Below are 17,047 nucleotides of genomic sequence, written 5' to 3'. Positions count from 1 at the left end.
CTTACACAAACTGAGATACAAGGATACTTTGTCTCACAGTGTTTCCCTTCCTAGGAAGAAGTCTCAGTAAAGCACTCACTTTTTCTAGGGAAGATTTTTGATGCTGCTCAGGAAAAGGAAGGAAATAATCGTCTTAATTCTTCTTAAAGGATACAAGAAACATCACTAGATATAACTTAAAGTTGGTGGTTTTTACTTCCCTAGAAGGAACATCCATACTGTTACATGCATACAGTTATAGCAAGTCTAGGTGTGTTAACAAACCAAGGCATATTCAAGTATAATAAGATATGCTTGAAATTAAAAACAAAGTACATGAGATTTCAGCATTAAAATCATATTCTCAATCTGAATACATGTTATAAAATCAATGCAGAAGTGATTGCCATATTTTTACCATATTACAAAAAGCAATTGGTACCCAAGTCCATAAAGGCAGCAACAAAGCAGCTTGTCGACTGAAGATTACTGCTGCAAATCAGACTGCATTCATTGCTCATTGTAAAAACACTGGTGTTTTCAGAAGTTGGGAATCTTCTCAAAATTGTGGCTTGTTTCTTCACTTCTGTCCCTTCAAAACTTTTTAAGTAGTAATGCTAAAATACTGAGGTCTGAGATCCTGAGTCAATATATTGCCACTTCCTTTCTGGTAGCTTGAGATTCATAGTGACAACTGACCTTGTGTATCCAATTTTCTCAGTGGAGTCTCATTCTGTAGCATGGGCAAGGATTTTATCTTCCCAAAGACGTTTTACTTATATTTGTATAGCAGGACTTTTTCTTTTTCTTTTTCTTTTTCTTTTTCTTTTTCTTTTTCTTTTTCTTTTTCTTTTTCTTTTTCTTTTTCTTTTTCCTTTTCCTTTTCTTTTTCTTTTTTTATCCCCAAAGCAGCATTTATTTACTCTTTTAAGTCCAAAACATTTATTTTAGCAGTCTGGCATTTCATTACCACCCATCATAATTGACACAGGTTGACACACATGATGCTGTCAGGGTACACAAGAACAATAGCCAAAGAGTTACAAAAAATAAATCCATGATTCTTAATCACAATCAAAAAAAAAGTTACACATATCAAAAACTTCTGATGCAGTGCATTGAAAAGAAGGTGTGTGCACATCATAATTTAAAGAGGCACAGCAAGGGCTGCTGAAAGCTCACAAGAAACAGTTTATAAAGCTGATGGTGAAGGAACGAGTTGTTGCTGTGTCAGTTTCCATTAGCTGAAGGGAGGGGTGAGAGGGTCAAATTCATTTTTGCATGCACAAGATGTACTGCTTAACACAACACTATCAGCTTGTTTTAAATAGCAGCCATAGCCTGTGTTGGCTAATTCTCCTTTCTACACTCAATTACCATCACCTGGATTTACTAGAGATCAACAGACATAATAAAATGCCTTGTTCAGAACACACTTCTCTGCACAATTCAAAAAAGAAGCGTCCTGTGACTCAAAGCAACCATCAGTCCAGCAAATGCCCATGAAAGTTTTTTAGGGCAGATCTGAATAGCTGTGCTGCCAATACCGATAGGTTTAGCACTAAATATAGTGATTGTGGCAACGAAGAATCAGTGATAATGGGGGTGGTGGGTGAAGTAAGAGCCAGGGACCTGAAGGGTCTTCAGTTGCCTTCTCCTGCTTCTTCATCCTGCTGGTCGCTTGTCCAGAGGGTGCATGATGAGAGTGGAGTCCTTATAGGAATCCTCGTTTAGTGTGTCCAGCTCAGCTATAGCATCATCGAAGGCTTGTTTGGCTAAGAGGCAGGCCCGCTCAGGTGCATTCTGGATCTCATAGTAGAACACAGAAAAATTGAGGGCCAGGCCAAGCCGGATGGGGTGTGTTGGCTGCATGTGCTCTTTGCTGATTTCGAAGGCTTCCTTATATGCAGCCTCTGAAGCTTCAACCACACTGTTTTTCTTCTTCCCAGAAGCCACCTCTGCCAGGTAGCGGTAGTAATCGCCCTTCATTTTCAGGTAGAACACTTTGCTCTCATACTGAAAATCATTGCAGTTCTTGATAAGGAACTTGTCAAGCAGAGCCTAGACATCATTACAAACTGTTTCCAGCTCCTTTTCAATCTTCTCCCGGTAGGCTTTAACTTTCTCCAACTTCTTCTCGTTCCCATCTGCCATGGTTTTCTGCTCAATGCTACTAATAACCCTCCAAGAAGATCGCCTGGCACCAACTACATTCTTGTAGGCCACAGAGAGGAGATTTCTATCTTCATTAGATAGCGGTTCATTCAGCTCTGTCACCTGCCTTTCAATTGCCTGAAAGCAAGCCCACATTCACCCCGAGGTAAGCTAGGCATGGTGGTGAGCACCAGTGAGCCCAGCATTTGACAGTTAAGGCAGCAGCATCGGAGTTCAAGGCCAACCTCTTCTATTTAAAGTGTTTGAGGCCAGCCTGAGATGCATGAAACCCTATCGCTGAAAGACCCCCGGAGGGCAGACACTCACTCAAGCCTCGGGACAGCCGCGCACCCAAGAAGACACCGAGACCGAACTTAAGATGTAGAGAGTAAGATTTAATAAAGCAACAGCAAGAAAGCACATAAAAAGCACATAAACCAGAGCTCTGGGGTCGAAACTCATACACCCAGCATGGTGTAGAGGAGAATCGACGCCCGACCCAAATTTTTACAGGCTTTTATAGGAAAAAGCCAGGGGAAAAGTACAAGTTTTACGTCACCAAGGGGTCGTGTCCTATATTTTGGCAATGTACCCGATCTATTGGAACATTCTGGGGTAGTACCAGGAGGCCCTTATCTCAAAAATGTTCTTGGAACTGTCCTCAGTTAGGAGGGGTAGGACTAGGTTTGTTCCAGGAGACCCTTATTTAAAAAATGTTCCTGGAACAGTTTTTATTTGGGAGGGGGTCGGACTCTGGGGTGAAGAGTTCAGGAATGTACTCTGGGGTGAAGAGTTCAGGTGTGTTCCGGGAACAATCTCTAGATGGGAGGGGAGGGGGATTCTGAGTTGAAGAGTTCAGGTGTCCAGTAATTTTCCTCTTTCACGCCTTCATGGTGGAGGCCTTATCTTCGTAGCGCTCTGCCTGCTCTGCCAGTAGCGCCCGCTGCAGCAGCTGTTCTAGATCCCCCATGACGCTTGTGACTCGGCCTCGCCTCGCATGCCCACACCACCTGCTCGCTCGCCCGCCCGTCCGCTTCCAGGTCACCGCCTAGGCCACTACAGTGCACGCGCACTGGCTCGCTGGCTGGCGGGAGGCTGCAGGCTGTGCCACCTCTCGCGCCTTCTCGCTGGCTGGCTGCATGCGATGTGGCGAGCACTGCGGAGCTGCCGGGAGAGGATAGGGGGCGCAGCAGGCGGGCGGGCAGGCAGGGAGAGGACTTTTTCTTTAGGGAAGGAATTCAATTGTGCTGCAACATGTTAGATGCTACAGGTGGAGCAGAGTCATATAAAGTTATCTGTATTCTGTGTAGGCTCACCTTCTAATGTACAAGGATTGGACAGTGTTCCAGTGCCACAGTCACAGAAAAACCTATCAGGTCTAATGAATTCTACACATGATGTCATTTTTTAACAGCTGAGTAATACTCCGTTGTGTAAATGTACCACAGTTTCTTTATTCCTTCTTCTGTTGAAGGACACATAGGCTATTTGCAGTTTCTGGTTAATATAAATAGAGCAAAAATAAACATAGTTGATCATGTCCTTATGGTAAAATTAAGCATCCTTAGGGTATAGACCCAAGTTGGACCTGGAGGTAGATTGATACTCAACTTTCTGAGGAACTACCATATTGATTCTAATAATGGCTGTGCAGGTTTGCACTCCCACCAGCAACGGAAGAGTGTTCCTGTTCCAAAACCTCACTGTGTTACTGATTTCTGATAGGCCTGTCTTTTTGTGTTCCTCCACCATGTTCCCTTGCAGTTTCTAATATTCTTTTATAGTTTTGTGTACTTAGTGTTTTGATTGTTATATGTCCAGGAGACTCTCTTTTCTGTTTTAATAAACTGGTCTTCGGACTGATACTTCTAATTTTGCAAGTTTTACTTTCTCCAGAATAGGAAAATTTTCTTCTATGGTTTAGGTAAAAATATAGCTGAAATACCCAAAAAAGGGGAGGTAGAACCTGTAGAAACCATATCCAGAGGTTAGGCATGGCCTTGCGTTGCAGGACAGGGCCACCCACCGATCTCAAATTTTCTAATCCAGAAATATTCCTGTCAAAAGGAAGAATAGGGAGGATAAATGGAGCAGAGATTGAAGGAATGACCATCCAGGGACTCCCCTACCTGGAAATCCACAATGTCTGCAGACACTAAACCAAACACTCTTGCTATGCTCAAGAGGCATTTGCTGACAGGAACCTCCTGTGATGGTTCTTTGTGAGGTGTGGCCAGCAACTGACCTTTGGAGCCAGCCATTAGACTGAGTTCAGGGAATCTGGTAGGGGAGCTTGGAGGAGCAGAAGGGGGATTGCAACTCCATTGAAAGAACCACATCTGCTGCCAAGTCGACCCAGGACTCCCCAAGTCTAGCCCACAAACCAAGAAGTGTACTGGGAAGAAACTATAGCTTCAGATACATTGTAACAGAGAATGGCCTTGCTTGACAGCAAAGGGAGGGGGGCTCTTGATCTTGTAGAGGTTTGATGTCCCAGTGTAGTAGTATGCTGAATCAGTAGGGCAGAAGAGTATGCGAAGTTGGGGGTGCACCCTCATACAGGCAATGTGGAAGGGAACAGGGCAGATGGCGCTTGAAAGGTTGGGGGAAGGGTAGCCAGAATGTGGTATTTCATTTGGAATGTAATCTAATGGAATGATTAATACATAAAATTTAAAAATACATATATGCAATCCATTTAATTTAAAGAATAAAGAACAAACACAGATGCTGGGGTGAAAACATGTCAGTTCAGAGAGTCGGGGAAAGCACTCAGCTGACCTTCCTACTCTGCTAATCTCTAAGAAGGAAACCATTCTTTCTCCCTCTCCACACTGTCTTAAATATCCTTCAACATAGGAACCTTCCTTTGGTTTAGTTATATTCATTCCCTTTCAACTGGTTAATCATTTTGCCACTTGACCTGGAATTGACATTCTTTTGCTTTGCAGTAAAGGCTCAAGGGCTGAGACACAGACAAGAAAGTGTAATAAAATAAAAGCTCTTGGGTTGAAGGTCTGTGCCAGGGCTGACCTCACAATAGAAAGTTTTGGTTTTTTTTTTTTTTTTTTTGATTTTTTGTTCTTGTCTATTTTAGCAAATAGCACAATCTTGAGGTTTGCAATGCGATAAAAAAAAAGCCTGCAACAGATATCAGCAATGTTCCCTCCCTTATAGAAATCAAGCCCCCTGACAAATGCTCTGGAAGTTTCCAGGCATGTCTGAGTGCATCGCCATGGACCACGAGGATCCCAAGGGCATCAGAACTGGGCTCTTGAACCTGTTGCACATGGCCATCAGAGACCTAAAATGCACCAAGGAGACCCCTGATCCTCACCATAAAAGATAAGTTCCTCACCCCTCTTGTCACAAAATTTACTGCAAGATGTCACCATTTCCTGACCTTTGTTCATTGTCCCGTTTGCTTCTGAATGGAAGTGTTGGTGTCCAGGGGTCACCTGTCACTATAGCTACAAACATTTTGTTTTATGTCCAGACCCTATTTCAGATTGTTGTTGTCATATGCCTGCCAATCACTGACACAGAAAAATAACTTGACACAGAGCAGGGTCATGGTGATCACATGCTGTTATGATCTGAATGACATTTGTTAATCTTACAGTGTGCCACAAAGTTATTAGGACCCATTAATTTCAGAGTCACTATGAACTCTTATACCTACAATGGCCTGATCAGAACTGGCCAGTTCATATCTGCTCCCAATGTTTTTTTAGTTTTTTTTTTCTTTATAAGTAAACAAAGACAGTGGTTGGAGCCATGACTCAACACCGAAAACCTGAGTTAAGGTTTTGATCGATCAGTTTTAGGGTCTGCATTCAATACACCATCCCTGTTTAACTGAAATAGGTGTTTGTGTGGTTTGTGGGACCAATCATGAAACCATACACAAGATGCTAGGCCTTTGCTCTGTCAACTGATGTATGTCAGTTGTATTTTCCTATACTTTCTGCCTGTATTCTCCATCTCTGATAATTTTTTTTTCAGACAGAATCTCATGGTATAGCTCACAGAGGGCTGTAAGCAATCCTGATTGTTGACTTCAGTGGAGAGTGGAGAGCCCACACTCAGCCTCAGGGCCATTTCTTTGGTGGATCCAATATTTCAGTTTTTTCTGCCAACAGATCTCCTGATTGTTGCCAGCACCATAATGGCTGCATATTGATCTCCTAAGGCAACTTAGGGTAACTATCAAATGCTAAGCACAAGGCTTCATGAGTGTACACCCTACCACACAACCACACTGCAACCTGCCTTGAAGTCTCTGCCTGGATGTGGTTTCATGCACCTGTAAAAGATGAGACAGGAGACATTTTTGGATGCATAGTCAAGCTGGTGTGAAGTCTGAGTACTTTTAATGACTCAAATTGCTGATTGAGGAAAATTTAAGGTAGGATGAGACATTTCTGAGAAGAGTTTGGAAAAGAAAAACTCAGACACATAGGAATGACCTAGGTATTGCCAATCAAGCCTAGAGCAAACCCTAGCTTTGGATGGAGGATGTGCTCAATGGGTATGCCCTTGGAAAGTGCAGCTCACCTTCCTGTACTTACAGGGAGAACATTAGCAAAAAGTCAGAAGTTGTAGTCCATGACATAAGCAATCCCTTCTTGGACATTCTATTGTCTCCTGGAGAGTTTTTGGCATTCCATGTGATCAATAACAATAATCAAAATAGTAACAACAAGCTCACCTTTCTCCGTTTGCGTTTAGACGCTACGATGATGGACATGTGTGCCCAATTAGAAACTGTTTTGGAGAGCCAAATTGGATTTGAGAGTGACTGGGGGGGGGGAGGATGTTGGCCTTTCATCTGATCATAATGAAGGACAAATGAGGTGGTCTTGAAAATGTAGAGTAAGTCCTGGGAAGTGGATGTTGAGATTCTTGGCAGAGCTGGACTGAGCTGGTCTTTCTAGTAATGGGGCACAGGAACTGGAGCCTCTGGGTAGCCACAGAATTTCCATGATCATCACAATTCTTGAAGATCAATGATTTTAGAACATTACTTTCTCTATCCCCTAAGGCAGGAGTTGAAGAGGCCAAAGCTGTTATCATGAGAATAACTCCAAGTCTTTACTTTCACTGACTATCAGGAGTCATAGAGGGTCTAACCTGCACCATTTTAGGGAAGGGAATCACTGCACTTCTCTCCCATAATTCTTTTCGCTTCAGTGGCTATCTGACAGTAGTACCAGGGAGAGAACTGTGCTTCAGGACATGACCTTATGTTCTCAGACTTCCTCTCATCTCCTGTCACTGACAGTTCACAAGAGTTTATCACCAGTTGTGGGTGGCAAGCATCTCTGTGCCGTAACCAAAGCCCTCTCAGAGTGGATATGCACAGTCAGAGATGGGATCCTATTGTTACTGCTTTGGTGTTTGGTGTTTCTGTAGGGGGAATCGATAGTGTGATGACAATGTTCTCCACTTTTGTCACTCTTTAAGTCAAAGCCCTGGGCCTAGAGTAACAGGGTAGGAGATCTCAGCATCTCCAAGCACTCAAGTACTTGTGAATAGTGAATATATCATCTGAGTTGTTAAAGCATGGGACTCAGGGCTCTGAAGCCAAGTCGCACCCAATGCAGTTGACACTAATCTTGGAGAAGCAATTTCTGTGGTCATGATGAGCATGTTTTGGCCTACAAAGGAATCTCCTGGCTGCCTACAACTGCTGGTCTCTCTAGAGCGATGGTAGAACTGAGACCCACTGTGGAGACCTCAAGTCCAGACTAAAGTCTTTCTGGTGTCCCTAGTTTCCAGGCATGTTCTCTTTCTGGGTAGTCTGTCTACACTCTCTGCATTCTCACATGAAAGTATTCTTGTGTTCTTTTACCTAAAGGGGCTTGAAGACAGACATCATCCACTGCACCTGTCCTAAGCAAGAAAGAGTTCAAAAAGGAAGAGGAGAGGCAGACTGCAGAGCTGTAGCTCATTACCCAGAAGAGAAATGAGCAGAGAGATAGCCTGATCTCCCTCACAGAGGGATCCATGAACAAGAGGTATGCATTGCTCCAAACCCTGTGTTACCAGTCTGGGGTGTGCAATGTCAGCCTCATCTTATCCTTTGAAGGAGGTGGGTTCTATGAAGCTGTACCACCAGATCGTCCCTATGCCCAACTTCATATCCGTGAATGCTTCATAGTGGAGAGGCAGAACCTGAAGCTTGGTCAGGAGGGAGATGAGAAATGGACTCTTCTGCTTCCTCCAGTAGAGAAGAAGGACTTGTATTCTGAGTGAAGAATTCAGGGATAGAGGCAGTGGAGAGTGAGTTTCCCAGCATGCATTTGGAAAGCACTTGACAGGATGTGGCTTTGTGAGGTTCTAGGTGATGTGAGTTTATGGTGAGTGTTTGTACTTGCCTGGCAGGTGACTGAGTGCTGGAAGCTCCTCGTAGTATCTAGAGGGACCTGGTCGACCTTTTACTTCTCAGTGCATATCTAGAAGGCCTGAGGCTCATTCCCATTCCTCTTTGTCTGTGTGCCTTATACGCTGAGGCAGTAATGTTGCATACATTTATTTTGTATCTCATTGTGCTCTCTGTCTCTGTCTCTTATTCACTGACTGTTTTCTTTTCTCCTCCTTGTGTGTGTGTTTGTTCAAGTCTGTGATTATGTGTGTGCACATGTACCTACATGTGCATGAGTTTTTGTATCTTAATTTTTCCTCCACACTTGGGAACCTAGGAGACTGTGTTTTGGTTTGAGGATTTATCTTCATAACAATTTCAAGGTGAATTCAGTGCTGAATTCTGGGAGCTGCCACTTTATTCAAAACTGTTCTTTGCCTATGTGGTCACAGTTGTCCACACACTTGTATCCCTTGAGCAGATTAAAAGCTGTGGTGATGTCTGATCACATCTCCAGCAATATGTGTAAGGTCTGTCTCTATAGTATAAGCTATTCAGGATTTAAAACCCCAGTTGGGAAAACAGGAAGAAATGTAATCACAGGTTTCTGGTGGGCAAAGACCTGTGGCCTAGGCTCTTGAGAACATAAATGATTAGACTGCACCCTCCAGCCCAACTGAGTGAACACAGAGAGCCAGGGAACCCTCCATCTTGATGCTTAGCTTCTGCTGTCCTTGACTAGGATAACAAATTTTCAAAGCTGAATATCATCCAAGTATATAGAATCCAGAATGTGCTTTCCATGGCTGGGGTAGTCCATGACTCAGCCTGAGTAATGTGTTCCTACAAGCCCATGTTCATGGAGTTCTGTCTTCCTAAGACTAGGCCCTTCCAGAGGCTAAATGCTTTCTATGAACAACTGACATTAAAGAAGAACCAGGTTATCTTCTCTGTGAACACCTTAGAGATGGAGAAAATTGAGGCCTGAGAGAACATCCAGGAGTCCAAGAAGGAGATAAACTTCTATAGGTAAGTACCAGTTAGCAAGCCAATCAATAGTGGAATGGCAATTTCTGCCTTCCTTGGTTTCTGGACTGGAGAGTCTGCAGTTCTGGTTCTACCCCTTCTACTTTTAGCCATCAGTGTGCCTTGGAATGATAAACTCAGTTTTCATAAATCTGTAAGAGACTGTTACCCCTCCCAGCATTTTCCAGGCATCCTTAGAAGCCACTCAACAGAAGAGTGATTGTGCATGGTTATTATGCAGTACTGAGAGCCTGGTTATCAGGCAGTGGTTTAGAGAGCTGAGTATGATATAATACAACGATAGAATGCCCTCCCTTTGGTTCTACTGATTGGCCCTGATGGTATTTGCACCCTACTAATTGATGTTGCCCTAGTGCATTGGGCAGTAATGGATAGATGGAGATTCCTCTTTCTTTTGGAGAGACATGAGCCCTTTTTGGTGTTTGGGCTGCAGTAATAATTTCTTCTTCGTTGAAATGGCTGTTTGCTGTTTGTGCAGCTGTCATGGATTTATTGAGATGGACTGTATTAGGTCTTCATGGGAAGCAGGGTCCTGGTGGGTTTAATGGGCCTGTACATAAAAATGAGAAGATGGAGTTGCAGTATCTTACTATGCAGAGGGTGTTTCCAGAAACCTACATAGCCGGCTCATGTTGGAGAAGAATCTTATTAAGATGTCCTTCACACTGGTTGGGAGATGAAGGAAATAGTGATTGATTGGGCTCTCATTCAGTAATATTTGGTTGACTTGGACCTGAATGGAAAAGACAAAAAGGAGCACATCAGCAACCTTGAGACCCAACAACTTCAGGTAGGGCTAAGCAGCTCAGTCAGGCTAATACTGTCTGAAACCATTTGCTCATTGGATTCACTTTGCTTTCCCCTACCACCTTTCTAATCCACATTCCCAACCAGCCACCCACCTCATGAAATGCAGATGTTCATTTCTCTTTTTATACACACATATTCTGGGAAGTTAGCCTCGTCTGAGAAACTAAATCATTGGCAAGTGGACCTTGCTACTCTGCTTTAATCTGAAATCTAGTAATGGTGACAGATGAATAACATGCCACATTCATGCAAGTGTACATGATACATGGGATGCTATGCAGACCTCTGAGCTGCTTCTGGGTCCTGGGACAGAGGTCATGCAAGGGTCATGTGACTTGACGTGGGAAGAACCTTGTAGGGTTAAAATCAAAATGCAAATAACAATGAATGCTTCTCATTGTCATTAATCTGGTGGGCATGTGGGCTTCTCTTTTCTTCTTTTAATCCAATGAGGTCTCTTCCCATTGCCCAATTCTTGGTTTCCACAGATAGAAGTCTGAGTGGCAGCTTGTCAGCCCATGTGTTTGTGAGTGTTGTATGACATTTTGCCCTGCTTGTATATAGCAGCAATGGTTTCAGTTAAAGATCAGTGTTAACTGTCCTGTTGAGGTGGTGGGAGACAGCAATCTGACAGCTGACACTTAGGTCTCCACCAAGCATGTTCTTTTTTAATTATTATTAGATGTTTTCTTATATACATTTCAAATGCTATCCCAAAAGTCCATATACCCTCCCTCTGCCCTGCTCTTCTACCCACCCACTCCCAGTTCTTGGCCCTGGCATTCCTCTGTACTGGGGCATATAAAGTTTGCAATACCAAGGGGCCTCTTTTCTCAGTGATGACTGACATTTTGCCCTGCCATCAGAAGATGGCTGAGGTCATCTTCTGCTACATATGCAGCTAGAGATATGAACTCTGGGGGTACTGGTTAGTTGATATTGTTGTTCCACCTGGAGTTGAAGACTCCTCAACTCCTTGCGTTCTTTCTCTAGCTTCTCCATTGGGGGCCCTGTGTTTCATCTTATAGATGACTGTGAGCATCCACTTCTGTATTTGCCATGCACTGGCTTAACCTCATAGGAGACACAACCCTGTGTCTTAATAACTGCCTTCCTCTCCTAGGTCTCAGAGACTCCAGCAAGAGATGAAATTTCCACAGCCCAGGAAGAGAGCCTCTTACACCTCAGGAGCCCCCTGCTGAACTCCATCCCCAACATCCATAATCTTTCTTGGATGAATCTTCTTCCACACAGTTCATTTCTCCAGTGTGAATTGGAGGAAGCCAGTGAGCCAGATGATTCAGGGTGTTGTTTCCTTTCTTGTTCTGGCACCCCCCCCCCCTTGAGAGAGGACTGAGGTGACTGCCCTGCCAACAGGAGTCCAAGGGGAGATTCAGGCTGTAGGACTGTACTACTTAATATGCAGTGAGAGGATGCTGATGTACAATAATTTTCTGTTAGAGTTTTGGTTGAAGTTTTGGGTTTTATTCTTTTTTAGGTTTGGGGGATGTTATATGTTCTTATTATTGGTTTTCATGTTTGTATTTTGCTTTTATCTCTTTATATTAACTATACTTTTAAAGCCTGTTTTTTAAACATTGTATTTCTTATAAATAAAAATTGATTTACAACTCTTGAATCTTAAGACCATCTTCCTGATTCAGATTTTCTGCCCCCTCTTGTAAACCTAGAACCCACAGCAGGAAATCGATCTCCGTAAGTGCCCAATAGCCTGGGCTATAGAGTAAAGTCAGTGTCACCAATGGGTATACAAGAAGATGGTCTCTTGTGCATAATTTGGCTTGTTCCCTGAAGACAATGAGCACTAGTGATCCACTTGAAATACTCATCAAAAATAGCCAGCCTATCAGGCTCTTGCTCCTGCTACCTCTGTGGAGCCATCTATTACCTTATTAAAAGGTGACTCTGAAAAGAGCTCTTCCCAAGTGCCACTGATGTTACAAGACACAGACAAGCCCAAGTCAAATGCTGAGCAAAACAGTGTGCCTCCCTCACAGACCAAGTTTGAAACCAACCGAGAATCTCCAAAACAAATAAAAAAGAAGGAAAGGGCCAGAGAGGAAACGTGAATTTTTTTTCCTAAATTGGACATGTGTTTGCAAACACTGTTTTGAAGATTGTGCTGTTTATGCAATAATTTGTGAACATGTACAAAATTTAATATAAATTTAAAGCAATTTTTAAAAGAAAACTGAACACAACCACCATAAAATGGAATTAAAGGAAAGTTATGTTATGAAATAAAGAGGTCAACAGAATACATACTACACAGTGCTGCAAGAATGATTGTAATTTAAAACTATTATCCTGGTTTTACAACAGTTAACGTTTTACAACAGACTGTGCCCTGTCTCCTTTGCAGCTATGGATTCTCTTTAGAGCAAAGGCTTCCTTGAAGCCAGTAGGCAAGTCCTTGGATTCTTTGCACAACCTTAGTCCATTTGAATCTGTCTTATGCTTAAATCAAATTGCTTTGAACAAATGCATAATCTGCCATATCTTTACATATTTGTTGTAGCAGTTTGTATTAAAAGAATCACAATTGGTGAGGAAAAAAAGGTAAAATCTTCCAAGATGAACTCTCAATATTGAATATATATGCTCCAAATCCAAGGGCAGCCACATTTATTAAGGAAACTCTAGGAAAGCTCAAAGCACACATTGCACCTCACACAATAATGGTGAGAGACTTCAACACCCCAGTCTCATCAATGGACAGATCCTGGAAACAGAATCTCAACAGAAACACACAGACACTAAGAGAAGTTATGAAACAAATGGATTTAACTGATATCTCAGAACATTTTATCCTAAAACAAAAGGATATACTTTCTTCTCAGCACTTCATTGTACCTTCTCAAAAATTGACCATATAATTGGTCACAAAACAGGCATCAACAGCTACTAAAATATTGAAATTTTCCTATGCATTATTTCAGATAGCGACCAATTAAGGCTGTTCTTCAATAACAGCATAAATAATAGAAAACCAAGATTCAAGTAGAAGATGAATAATACTAAACTCAATTATACAAGGGTCAATGAAGAAAAAAAGAAAGAATTAAAGACTTTCAGAGTTTAATGAAAATACTAAAACAAAATACTGAAACTTATGGGACACAATGAAGGCATTCCTCAGAAGAAAACACAAAGCCCTGAGTCCCTTCAAAAATAAACCAGAGAGAGCATACACTAGCAGCCTGACAGCACAACTAGAAGCTCTAGAACTAAAGGAAGCAAAGTCACCCAAGAGGAGTGGACAGCAGAAAATAATCAAATGCACGGCTGAAATAAACAAAGTGGAAACAAAAAGAACTATTCAAAGAATCAACCAAACCAGGAGCTGGATATTTGAGAAAATCAACAAGATAGATAAACCCTTAGCCAGACTAACTAGAGGGCACAGGGGCAATATCCTAATTAACAGAATCAGAATGAAAAAGGAGACATGACAACAGATCCTAAGGAAATCCAAAACATCAGATCCTAGAAAAGTCTATACTAAACAAAACTGGCAAACCTGGATAAAATGGACAAATTCCTAGAGAGAAACCAGGTACCAATGCTAAATCAGGATCAGATTAATGAACTAAACAGTCCGATTTCCCCTAAAGAAACAGAAGCAGTCATTAAGATTCTCCCAACCAAAAAGAGCCCAGGACCAGATGGGTTTAATGCAGAGTTCTACCAGAACTTCAAAGAAGACCTAATTCCAACTCTCCTCAAATTATTCCCCAAAATAGAAACAGAAGGTACTCTACCCAATTCATTCTATGAAGCCACAATTACTCTGATATCTAAACCTCACAAAAACTAAACAAAGAAACAGAACTTCAGATCAATATCTCTTATGAATATTGATGTAAAATTACTGAATAAAATCCTCCCAAACCGTATCCAAGAACACATCAAAACAATCATCCATCATGACCAAGTAGGCTTCATCCCAGGGATGCAGGGATGGTTTAATATATAGAAATCCATCAAAGTAATCCACTATATAAACACACTCAAAGACAAAATCCACAAGATCATTTTGTTAGATGCTGAGAAACCATTTAACATAATCCAACTCCCCTTCATGGTAAAGGTCTTGGAAAGATGAGGAACCCAAGGCCCATACCTAAACATAACAAAAGCAATCTACAGCAAACCATTATCCAATATCAAACTAAATGGAGAGAAACTGGAAGCAATCCCACTAAAATCAGGAACTAGACAAGGCTGCCCACTTTCTCCCTACCTATTCAATATAGTACTTGAAGTCCTCAGCAAAGCAATTCCACAACATAAGGAGATCAAGGGAATGCAAATTGGAAATGGAGAAGTCAAAATATCACTATTTGCAGATGATATGTTAGCATATATATATGTAACCCTAAAAAATTCCACCAGAAGATTCCTAAACCTGATAAACAGCTTCAGTGCAGTACCTGGATATAAAATTAACTTAAACAAGTCAATGACCTTTCTCTACAAAAAGATAAATGGGCTGAGAAAGAAAATAGGGAAACAACACCCTTCACAATAGTCACAAATAATATGAAATACCTCGGTGTGACTCTAAGGAAGTGAAAGATCTGTATGACAAGAACTTCAAGTCTCTGAAGAAAGAAACTGAAGAAGATCTCAGATGATGGAAAGATCTCACATGTTCGTGGATTGGCAGGATTAATATAGCCAAAATGGCTATCTAGCCAAAAGCAATCTACAGATTCAATGAAATCCCCATCAAAATTCCAACTCAATTCTTCACTGAGTTAGAAAGGGCAATTTACAAATACATTTGGAAAAACAAAAATCCTAGGATAGCAAACACTATTCTCAACAATAAAAGAACCTCTGGGGGAATCACCTTGCCTGATCATAGGCTGTACTACAGAGCAATTGTGATAAAAAAAAAAAAAAACTCCATGATATTTGTACAGCCACAGACAAGTAGATCAATGGAATAAAATTGAAGACCCAGAAATGATCACATACACCTATGGTCACTTGATCTTTGACAAGGGAGCTAAAACCATCCAGTGGAAAAAAAGACAGCATTTTCAACAAATATTGCTGGCACAACTGGTGGTTATCATGCAGATAATGTGAATTGATCCATTCTTATATCCTTGTACAAAGTTCAAGTGTGCATTGATCAAAGAACTCCAAATAAAACCAGAGACACTGAAATTTATAGAGGAGAAAGTGGGGGAAAGCCTAGAAGTTATGGGCAAAGGAGAAAATTTCCTGAATAGGATAGCAATGGCTTGTGATGTAAGATTAAGAATTGACAAATGGGACCTCTTAAAATTGCAAAGCTTCTGTAAGGCAAAAGACACTGTCAGTAACACAAAAAGGCCACCAACAGATTGGGAAAGGATTTTTACCAATCCTAAATCTGATATGGGACTAATATTCAATATATACAAAGAGCTCAAGATGTTGGACTCCAAAAATTCAAATAACCCTATTAATATACAGTGTACAGAGCTAAACAAAGAATTCTCAACTGAGGAAGTACATGAGGCTGAGAGGCTGAGAAGTACATGAAAAAATGTTCAACATCCTTACTGATCAGGGAAATGCAAATCAAAACAACCCTGAGATTCCACCTCACACCAGTCAGAATGGCTAAGATCAAAAATTCAAGTGACAGCAGATGCTGGCAAGGATGTGGAGAAAGAAGAAGACTCCTCCATTGCTGGTGAGATTGGGACTGGTACAACCACTCTGGAAATCAGTCTCGCAGTTCCTCAGAAAATTGGACATAGTACTAGCTGAGGATCCAGCAATATCTCTCTTGGGCATATACCAAAAAGATATTCTAAGTGGTAATAAGGACACATGCTCCACTATGTTCACAGCGGCCTTATTTATAATAGCCAAAAGCTGGAAAGAATCCAGATGTCCTTCAACAGAGGAATGGATACAGAAAATGTGGTACATTTACACAATGGATTACTACTCAGCTATTGCATAAGCCAGCAAGATTTCACTATTGCATAAGCCAGCAAGATTTCGCTGAAAGGACCCTGATATAGGTCCTTAGTTGACTTATGTGAGGTTATGTCAGTGGCTGGCAAATACAGAAGTGGATGCTCACAGTCATCTCTTGGATGAAACACAGGGCCCCCATTGGAGGAGCTAGAGAAAGTACCCAAGAGCTGAAGGGTTCTGCAACCTGGTAGGTTGAACAACAATATGAGCTTACCAGTACCCCTGAGGTCATGTTACTAGGTGTATAGGTTGCAGAAGATGGCCTGGTTGGCCATCATTGGGAGTAGAGGCTCCTTGGTCTTGCAAAGTATGCCCCAGTACAGGGGAACACCAGGGCCAAGAAGTGGGAGTAGGTGAGTAGGGGAGCATGCGGGAGGGAGGGTACAGGGAACTTTCTGGATAGCATTTGAAATGTAAATAAAGAAAATATCTAATAAAAATAAAAAAATAAAAAAATAAATGAAAAAAAATAATATTAAATAAAAGAAAAACTATACCATTGACTTTTTGTGGTTTTCACTTCTGTGTGTGTGTGTGTGTGTGTGTGTGTGTGTGTGTGTGGGTGTGGGTGTGGGTGTGGGTGTGTCTAGAGAATGACGTTGGGTGTTCCCTCAATGAATTTTAAAAGAAGGGCAACTTGTTTATTTTTCATTCGTATAGTATATTCTGTTCCTTTCCTTCCCC

At 41.7% G+C, this 17,047-nt stretch overlaps 2 pseudogenes; one reads left to right on the top strand and one right to left on the bottom strand.

The window, feature by feature from the left end:
* The window catches only part of LOC147005081 (disks large homolog 5-like), a 34,599-nt pseudogene extending 22,970 nt beyond the window's left edge, over positions 1-11,629 (top strand).
* Positions 1,570-3,103, bottom strand: LOC147005082 (14-3-3 protein eta-like; annotated as a pseudogene).
* Positions 11,630-17,047: the final 5,418 nt, after the last annotated feature.

Source organism: Mus caroli, unplaced genomic scaffold, assembly GCF_978045245.1.
Source record: "Mus caroli unplaced genomic scaffold, Mus_caroli_1 scaffold_4, whole genome shotgun sequence".
NCBI classification, from domain to species: Eukaryota; Metazoa; Chordata; class Mammalia; order Rodentia; family Muridae; genus Mus; species Mus caroli.
The sequence above is the reverse complement of the archived record's forward strand: the minus strand, read 5'-3'. Positions and strand labels throughout refer to the sequence as shown.